This window comes from Taudactylus pleione, unplaced genomic scaffold (assembly GCF_031769625.1).
Source record: "Taudactylus pleione unplaced genomic scaffold, aTauple2 ptg000178l, whole genome shotgun sequence".
Lineage (NCBI taxonomy): Eukaryota > Metazoa > Chordata > Amphibia > Anura > Myobatrachidae > Taudactylus > Taudactylus pleione.
This window is the reverse complement of record NW_028284580.1, coordinates 43,634-52,987: the sequence shown is the minus strand read 5'-3', so window position 1 is coordinate 52,987 and position 9,354 is coordinate 43,634. Positions and strand designations below refer to the sequence as shown.

General features: G+C 46.8%; 1 long non-coding RNA gene across 1 annotated transcript; it reads left to right on the top strand.

Moving 5' to 3' along the window:
• Nucleotides 1–647: 647 nt before the first annotated feature.
• Nucleotides 648–3,855, top strand: LOC148520007 (uncharacterized). Its single transcript, XR_015878876.1, has 3 exons — nt 648–762; nt 3,579–3,699; nt 3,797–3,855. It is a non-coding gene; the product is annotated as an uncharacterized LOC148520007 (long non-coding RNA).
• The last annotated feature ends 5,499 nt before the right edge of the window (nt 3,856–9,354 follow it).

The window sequence follows — 9,354 nt, the reverse complement described above, 5'->3', positions numbered from 1 at the left end:
CTGACATGACTGCAGAGAGAAAAATACAATTGTAACAATTGTACAAAAATAATAATAATAATTAAAGCCAAAGCAATTATACTTTGGTGCAGAAGATATTTTCAAACAATGTAAATGTATTTTCCATGATTTACCAGTCACACAGAAACCAGTCACACAAGTTATCTTTTACACAGAAAAGTTGTAGGATAAACATTTTCCTGTCTCAGTGAGGACTTGTGTGATGGATTCAGCCTCATGCACTTTTGAACCTCTTCTTACTTTGTTTATTGGTCATAGTATGAATTATGCTTCATAGTCGTCACTGGGTACAGCCTATCACAAGTTATTATCCTTATTACATCCAATGAATTCATAAATCAGAGAAAATGTGTCACAGCTTATGGACATCTATTGTTTCAGTTCTTTACATTTTACATGGTTAAATAACTATATAACTAGATAAATAAACAGCTCTGACAAGTTGGAATGCTGCACAGTGACAGAAGGTACATGGACTATTATACGTCTTTTATTCCATAGCGCACCTCTAGCACTATACAGTACATTACAATACTGGAGCTTATGCACAGATGAACACAAGTCAGTTTGGCGGATGGATCTGTGTGTTTTTGATTGCAGTCGAGTGCAGACAACTACGGGCAAAGTAGGTGTACGCAACTCATCTCCACTTGCAGCTGAAGTGTGTAACTGGGTGGTATCGGGCTGTTCATGCATTGGCGAAGTTTAGAGAGGATGTGACGAGAGCCTGTCAATTGCAAGGTATGTAGAGTAATGCATACACATAAGTATGTCTAATTCTTTTGCATCAAGTAAAAGGTTGGTGCAGTCGCATACTAATAATGATGACCAGTATTAAACAAAGTGTATTGGTGAGTTGATGGATGTGTACAATGCATATTGGTGTATAAACGCATTTATGTGCAGTGACGTGCGGTGAGGTCAATGGCTGGGGAGGCACACATGGGGTTGGGTCTGACTGAGGGCCTGATTCAGAGCTGCTCGTAAGCAGCCGCTCGTTCGCTCCGAGCGATGTTCGCACAACTGCGCATGCGTATGGGTTGTAATAGGCATGCGCGAACCAGTTATTGCGGTCGGAAATTGTGTGCTCGCAAAATAGCAAATGCCTGCTAATTTGAGTGACAGAATGAGGCCTTTGTGGGTGGTAACAGGGGAAGGTGCTTGAAAATGGTGAGTGGAGATCCGAATGCAGGCGTGCCAAACGGTCAAAACGGGCGTTTTAAAGGTGTGCATAATTAACAAAGCAGCGTCATCGACCACGTCACTTGGTTGTCTTTTAGCCTGAACTGCTCGTATGATTGTGGTAGGAAAATCCTACCACAAGCACTGCGAGCAATTCATACGCCTTTCGATGTACTCGATTAATCTAATAAATAGCAGAGATGACGTAGGATGCGAGAGGCCAGGGGGCATTTTTTTTAAAATAGCGAGCACATGTTTCGTTCGCTCATTCAGACATAGAGGCGTCAACAGACCGCAAAGAGCGAGCGCTCTATTTAAATATCCGGCCCCTTTTTCTGAACGAGCGAGCGCAAATAGCGTTCGGCTCTGAATCAGGCCCTGAGTTCCAGTAGGTGTCTGAGCAGTGCACTTCCTGATCACATGACATATCCAAGGTGTCCATCAGTGTTCAAGGCAACCCCCCTCCCTCCACACTCTTTTGGCTCTTTCTATGCAGTATTACTGGTCGTGGTGCGGCACCGCCCCCAGCTTTGCAAACGATGTCTGAGAGGTGAGGCTGAGCTCTTGTTGCCTCACCTCCCGTCTCTCCCTGTAATTCTAGGGAGTTTCGCAGATTTGTCCACTTTTAACAAAAAAATTATTACAATAAACAAAGAAGATGTTTATAAGTTATAAATATCTACTTTGTATTATTCTAATAGTTTTTATATCAAAACTCTTCAGCATGACAGGGAGTCTGATAGGGGAGAGAGTGTTACAGGGGAGGCTCAGCCTCCCTTGTCTACCCTGACTGCACATCCTTGTTAATGTGGGAGCAGTTATGCTTGGCTTGCACTAAGCTCTGTATTGGTCCTACTGTATTTTGGGGCACCCAACTCCTCTCTCCTCCCCAGTCGCAGCTCTTTCCCGACCCCCCTCCCATATTTACCCTGCGGTCGGTCCTCCTCTCCTAAGGCTTTCATAATTATTACATAGATTTGTGATTCCAAGCAAGTAGGTGACCCCAGTTTATTATCACTGTACACACAAATAGACACATTTAATTGTTTTAAATAAAATTGTAACTTTCATTCGTCCTTTGAACATTTCTTTTAAACAGAAGTTAGAATTACAATGGCTGAACAATAATGTATTCTGGGCCTCATTCAGACCCGCTCGCAAGCGGGTCGATGGTGGGGCACTACGCACACACAAGTGCGAGCCCTGGAGCGAGTAAGAAATTCACTCGCTCTGGGGCTCGCTACAAATGGGGCGGCTGTCGATGTTGATCGACAGCTCGCCCCGTTTTGTAGGCGGGTCAGGGGGGTGGTTGGTCAAACAGAGGCAGTCCTGAAGGAACGCCTGCTTTTTGAGGGTGGCCCCACTGACATCACCCGTGATGTCAGCAGTGAGCTTCTTGCTCTATTAGAGCAGGAAGCTCACTGGGGTTTGCGGGAACAAGACCCTACCACAGCTTAGTGAGTGGCGCTGTGCGCTCGCAACCGGGTCGATGGTAGGCCAGTGCGCATGCGCGAGACCCGGATAGCGACGGGCACTCCATCGCTCCGGGTCTCATACCAAAGGGGGCATGCTGTCAATGTTGAGTGACAGCACGCCCCCTTTGGTGGGTGGGCCGGGGGCGTGGATGCCCAGATGGAGGCGTTCCCATGGGAATGCCTACCGTCTGGGGCCAGCCCCAATGGCATCATAAGTGATGTCAGTGGGAGAGCTTTCGCCTCTCTTTGAGACGAAAGCTCTCTGGGGCTTGCGGCAATGAGACCCTACCACAAGGGTCTTGTCGCATGCCCGATGGTCGTGATGGTCTTGACCATCGCGACCATCATCATGGCTGCTCGCTATAGCTGTGGGTGGTCACCCACAGCTATGTGAGCGGCCAGGAGACCGTTCTGAAAAAACAAATGCCCGGCCCTGATTCAGAGTGAGCGCTCTGTCAGAGCGTCCGGCTCTGAATCAGGCCCTCTGCCCACAAATAAAGTCAGAACCTTGCTTATGATTTTGTGTGCTATAGATTCAACTCTTTAAAAAATGACTCACCTAGGCAGAATGCTTTCAATATGATATCATGTTCAGCCAACTGTGCAAGATGTACTGCTGACAACATTGGTATATGTATGGGCAATCTTTGCATAAAAGCCAACCATAGTGTTCAGCAGGAGTTGACGATCGGGGCAGCTGATATTTATTAAGGATAACAATGAAGCAACAGTACCTTGGTGTTTACCAAAAGCTTGGGGATGAGGCCTTTCACAGAGATAGTACTGAATCCTATTAAGTGTAGCATCCCATAGTCTGGAGGAGAAGGAAGTAATAAATTCTGCTTACAAACCTATGTCAGTATTTATAGAACATTTGTGTACAATTGCATTTGTCCCCAGGCGTGCAAGAAGAGCTGTGCACACAACAAGATTATCAAGAACTGTGGCTGTAGAATGTGGGAGTTCCCAGCACCCCCTGGGTCTAATGTATCTCTGTGTAACATCAGCGAGCCATCCGTCAGTGAGTATACATTCCCAGGACCTATAGCCTACATGGGTGACATGGATCTACTGAGCCCCTTCCAACGATCTGGGTTTCTGTTTTTTTTTCTTAACAGATAACTGTGTGGAAGAAACATATGAATATAAACTATCCCATGATCAGCTGAAATGTCACTGTCCTCTTCAGTGCGAACGAGTATCAGCTACTCTGCTACACTTCTATATATAACCTTCCAATGCTACTGTATGTATATATGGGATGTAGTCAGGATCCCGACTGTGAGAATGCCGACGGTCACAATACCAACAGCGACATCCCGACAGTCACAATCCCGACATATCCTGACGGTAAGTATTAGGGTTAGGCATTAGAGGGAAGGTTAGAGTTAGGCTGCAGGAGGGGAGGGTTAGAGTTAGGTTGCGGGAGGGGAGGGGTTAGGCTTGGCTGCGGAAGGGGAGGGGTTAGCTTGACTGAGGAAGGGGTGGGTTAGGGTTAGGCTGCAGGAGGGGAGGGTTAGGCTGCAGTAGGGGAGGGTTAGCAGGGCCGGCTCAATGCATGTCCGACCAGTACGGTCGAACAGGGGTGCCACCCCATAGAGGGCGCACCCCTCCCAACCATTCCCGATTTCAGCGGGACAGTCCCGTTTTTCAGGCACTACCCCGCTGTTCCACCAGCGAGGCAAAGTGTCCCCTGGGGGGTCGGGCATCTCCACCATCACAGCCATGCAGCGGTGCCAGCGGCTACAGAGAAGAGGAATGGATGCAGGGCACATGAGCGCGGCATCCATTCAGTGCAGGAAGAGGGCTGGGGGCAGCCCAGCTACTGACTAAGTGCTGGGCTTGTCCGCAGCCTGACATTAACAGGAGGCGTGCCATATGGGAACGTCCCCAAATAACATCATTTAGGGGCGTGGTATATGGTAATTAGGCCACCCTCCCAATTTTGGTCACGGTAAGGGGCACAAGGTACTGTCCTGCACAGGGCGCGGCTCCCCCTGGAGCCGGCCCTGAGGGTTAGTGTTAGGCTGTGGAAGTGGAGGGGAGGGTTTAGGTTGCAGGAGGGATGGGTTAGGGTTGGACTGCGATAGTGGTGGGTTAGGGTTACGGGGAGGGTTAGAGTAAGGGTTTAAATAAAATACTTACCAAAATCCATCAGGATTTTGACCATCGGGATGGAGCTGTCAGGATTCTGACCGTCGGAATCCTGTTCCCAACCCGTATAAATGGAACATCATACTCTACAGAGGGCTTACTCTAAAATCAAACAGTAACACTGTGGGGCTGATGAAAGTTGAGCAAAAACCAGTATTTTGCATGAAGTCACATTGCACATGCTTTGAAAGGAATAATTTGCATTTCAAAAGTTTCTATAATTACGAGGCGGAACTGGGATGTAATGGACACTCTTACGTAAGCACCGCGCAGTGAGGGATTATTCATGCAGAGTACAGTACAGTAATTATCTGCCTGTGTGGCAGCATACCTTCTGCACCTTACATAGGACTGATGCATGCACTGATGATGAGAATGACTGGCAGCAAGCCAGGTGCACACTTAGAGGCAGTCGCATCATGAGATGCTTTTGCACTGTATGGATGGGACAGTTTACCTCAAGTTCCAGGTGTACTGAGCAGAGATATGGGCAAAAAGTCTGTGAAGAGGGAGCCAATTTGGGGCCGTGTTCAATTGGCGGCGATAATTTCGCCAGAACTAATATCAACCGATTTTTGTGCGATATCGCCGATTTCAGCATGCATGCTCCCGTTTTTCGCCAAAAAACATACGAAAACGGGTAGGTGCGATAATATAACAAGAGAAAATGTCAGGTAAATGCATCTGTAGTGTACCCCAAAAAAATGGCTAACGTACATCGGAAATCAACTTAGAAGTGTATTATTGGCCATAATAAAAGTATTAAGGATACTTAAATTGCGTCAGTTGGTTGTAATTTGCGTATTTGAATTTTTTTTAACAATTTATAGAAAGCAATCTTTTTTCAGGAAATTACTGTTGCATGTAAATTGGGGGTACATTAAAATGGGTGCAAGTATATTTTCATGTCGTAAAAGCGCACTTTTAAAAACAGTTAAAAAAAACACCTGCTGCAGCCACGTGCTATGTTTAAAACTCCTGTCACATTCATATTATAGCCCCCCGAAATACCAGACCCAGGGGCAGATGTATTAAGCTCTGGAAAGTGATAAAGTGCAGAGTGGTAAACAACCCAACTGTCATGTTACAGGCTGTGTTTGAAAAATGACAGTTGGGAGCTGATGGGTTGTTTATCTCTCTCCACTTTATCACTTTCCAGAGCTTCATACATCTGCCCCCCAATACGTTAAACCCAGGGCCGGCTTCTGACATGTTCTGACAGTGCGGCCGCACAGGGGCGCCGGGTCTGGCCGGAGATAATCCCCGCCCTCCACCCATCTATCGTAGGTATTATTAAGGTGAGGGGGAGGACACATGGAAGGAGCGGGCGGAGGGGAAACACGGAATGGCGCTGGGCGCAAAGACAACTAGCGCCGGCACTGGTTAAACCCAGTTTCAACAAAAATTTTATTCACCGAAAAACTTGACCAGTAATTTTTTGGCCAAATTACATAAATGACAAAAAACTTTTGGGGTAATTTATCATTAGGGGGGTGTCCAAAGGGTTCTGAAAGAAATCCCCCAATTTTTGCAAAAATAGGGATTTTGCATTTTTTTTTTCCTGTTCTGAGATAGTGAAAACTTTTTGCCTGTTTCACACTATCCGATTATCTCAGGTGCGATAATATACCATTAAAACGTGGGTGCGATAATGTTATTATCACGGTTGCGATAATTTACCGCAATATAGGAACTTATCGCACCTAATTGAATACATTCCTTGGGCTACAGACACCTCACTTACTGTCCTAGCCATGGTGTGTGTAGGGGCAGTGTGTCCCATGTGAAGGGTCTTCACCAACCTGATCAGCGTTATTCAAATTATCCGGACCAACCCTGCTTAGGGGAGCGGCGCCTGCAACCTGCCTCTGAGACTGAGAACAGCAGCAGCAGCGTCTCACAGAATAGGATGAAGCCTCACATACTGTACAGCAAGGGATGGAGAGGCTCCTACGATCTCTGACTCCTACCTTAGACTTTGGGTCAGCCTCAGCCCTCCGTTCCCCGGCAGCTGTAGTATCACTCAGATCAGCTGCCTGTATCATAGTCCCCTTCTCTGCAGACCTGGCAGCAGCGCTTTTGGACACAGATCCCGGCTCCACCTCAGGCGCCTCTCTGACTAACTGTCCTCATCTCCACTTCACAGCATCGCTCTGCCCTAACTAACTGCCACTAGCTTCCAACTGTCACTTCCCTACCACCTGCCACTGATCATGTGACCTGCTCCTGACCACTTCAGCAGCTGCAGAGGCTGGTGGCATGACATGCACACGCGGTGTAGAAGTCATGTACAGTGTCAGATGTAATAGCGGGGTAGTACACATACAACTTTTTGTACGGGCAAATGTAATGCATTTCTTCCATGCACTCTTCTTTTGAGCAATGTATGTCCAATTTACTTCCAACTTTGCATCAGCAGCCTAACATTTAATGTCACTCATAACATGGATTGCAAATTTCAGATATATTTTCCTGGAGAAATGTGATTCCAGGTAAGAAATTCAGGAACTTTACAGACAGCAGTCTCTAATCTGTCTCATGGTATAATCCATTGTAGAGGCTGGATAGTTGCCACGGCAGAGCATATTGTACCTGGTGGAAGGGGTCATGTTGGAGGGTCTGCTGTTGTTTCTATTCTGACCAGGACAGTATCAGTGTATGTCCCCCCCATATTCATTAGGTTTCCTCCATGTGCTCCAGATTACTCTCAAAGTCCAAAAACATACAGGGTCTCATTCAGACCCGCTCGCGAGCGCAGGACGCTCGCAAGCGGGTTGATGTTACCCAAATGCTGCTCCGTCGTGCGCATGCGCGAGACCCGGCGAGCGACATGGAAGCCGTCGCTCGGGGTCTCGCTACAAAGGGGGCGTGCTGTCGATGGTGAGTGACAGCACACCCCCTTTGGTGGGCGTGCCAGGGCGTGGCTGCCCAGAAGGAGGCGTTCCCATGGGAACGCCTACCGTCTGGGTCCGGCCCCACTGACATCACTAGTGATGTCAGTGGGAGTGATTTTGGCTCTGATAGAGCCAAAATCTCTCCAGGGCTTGCGGCAGCAAGACCCTACCGCAGGGTCTCGTCGCAAGCCCGATGGTCACGATGGTCTTGACCATCGCGACCATCATCATGGACGCTCGCATAAGCTGTGGGTGGTAACCCACAGCTATGCGAGCGTCCAAAAGGCCGCCACAAATATAACTAGGACGGCCCTGATTCAGAGTGAGCGCTCTGGTCAGAGCGTCCGGCTCTGAATCAGGCCCACTGTTGGTTACTTGTCTTGTGAATAAATTAACCAATTTTTATGGTATGGAAACGTTCTCTGTAAAGCACTGCGTAAAATGTCACAGCCATATATATTAATAAAAGGATAATTATAATAAAGTACCTACCTGTATGTGACAGACTAATAATATTACATTTCCAACCATAGTACATTGTGTTTCTATTGCCAGGGAAGAGAATTTTGAACTCACTCTCTCTTCATCCCAATGGCCGAGCAGTACATACTTGGTAAGTTCTGCTACCTAAAACATAAACCCCGGTCATTATACACTACAGTGTCTCCCACCCTAATCTTCCTGCATTAGGTAAATGAAGGTCACCTGCATGTCCCCAATACATTTGCTGCTACTGTGGTTGAGCAGCACATAACACATATACAAACGTATAACATCTGCTCTTATAACAATTTATTATTCCTTAATCATGCTGACAGATATGGAAGAATCCACCAAAATGTAAATAATACAGCACCTAGGACACAAATGAACAGAAGTTACACAGATAAATATTATTAATATATATAAGTCTCAAACTTGCAGTTAAACAAGTGGTGGTGGATATAATTATGTTGTAGACTGGAGCCAAATAGACTATTTTAGATCCTAAACCTGTCCATGCTGGCAGTAATTTATAGGTTTGTGATGATACCACGTTTCTGTACTCTGTGTTTAACAGGGAAGTCGTCGTTATGTATCTTACTCATTCTCACACTGTTTTCCAAATGGCTTTCTTTTGGTAGCATAGTAAAATAATTTTACCCTGCTGACTTGTGGGGTGCCCTATAAATAAATGTTATTATTATTATTATTATTATTATTATTATTATTATTATTATTATTATTATTATTATGTAGTAGTAGTAGTAGTAGTAGTAGTAGTAGTAGTAGTAGTAGTAATGTAGTAGTAGTACCTCCCAACTTTTGGTCCTCACAAAGAGGGACACTTTGCTTGCGCGCCCAAAGAGGGGGCGTGGCTTTGCTTGAAGGGGCATAGCCTCTTAGAACATGGGCGGAGCCTCGCAGAAACCCCCAGTGATGTCACTATAGGGGGCGTGCCCAGCACTCTCCGAGATGCTGGGCAGCCCCCAGGCTCTCCCTACACAGGCTTACAGATACCGTGCACATGCGCATGGCATCTGTTCACCTTCTGCACACCCGCAGAGCAGCAGTATGAGCTCTCCCCAACTTCCCCCCCACCGCGGGACACTGCGGCCCACGGGTGGGGCAGCGGAATAGTCCCAGAA